This window comes from Schistocerca cancellata, chromosome 6, assembly GCF_023864275.1.
Source record: "Schistocerca cancellata isolate TAMUIC-IGC-003103 chromosome 6, iqSchCanc2.1, whole genome shotgun sequence".
NCBI lineage: Eukaryota > Metazoa > Arthropoda > Insecta > Orthoptera > Acrididae > Schistocerca > Schistocerca cancellata.
In genome coordinates, this window is record NC_064631.1 from 705,447,373 (window position 1) to 705,448,126 (window position 754).

The 754-nt window shown below is 48.5% G+C and overlaps 1 pseudogene; it reads right to left on the bottom strand.

Moving 5' to 3' along the window:
- Positions 1-276: 276 nt before the first annotated feature.
- Positions 277-394, bottom strand: LOC126089528 (5S ribosomal RNA; annotated as a pseudogene).
- Positions 395-754: the final 360 nt, after the last annotated feature.

The window sequence follows — 754 nt, forward strand, 5'->3', positions numbered from 1 at the left end:
ATAGCAACGTGCCTAGTGGTGCTTGAGGAGGGGCATTGCGGGAGTGTGCATCTGTCGTGCTATTGAAGTAAAAGCACTCCATCTTCAGGCCACAAGTGGCCCATCGGGACCATCCGACCGCCGTGTCATCCTCAGGTGAGGATGCGGATAGGAGGGGCGTGTGGTCAGCACACCGCTCTCCCGGTCGCGATGATGGTTTTCTTTGACCGAAGCCGCTACTATTCGGTCGAGTAGATCCTCGAGTTGGCATCACGAGGCTGAGTCCACCCCGAAAAATGGCAACAGCGCACGGCGGCCCGGATGGTCACCCATCCAAGTGCCGGCCACGCCCGACAGCGCTTAACTTCGGTGATCTAACGGGAACCGGTGCATCCACTGCGGCAAGGCCGTTGCCGTGCTATTGAAGTAGCTACACACTAAATCACGTGTACATTACGCAGCCAATTTAATAATTTCATGTTCACCGAGGAACAAAAAGAATTTCTTCCTTTGTTTACCTTTCTAAAGTACTCTATATTCTTCGTCAGGGTTCAAGCAAATTTCATTGTAATCGGCTAAGCGATTTAGTCTTGGAAACGTGACAGGCAGAGTTATTTTCGCATTTATTACACTACTGGCCATTACAATTGCTACAACGAGAAGAAATGCAGATGATAAACGGGTATTCATTGGACAAATATATTATACTAGAACTGACATGTGATTACATTTCCACGCAATTTGGGTGCTGCGAAATCAGTATCCAGAACAACTA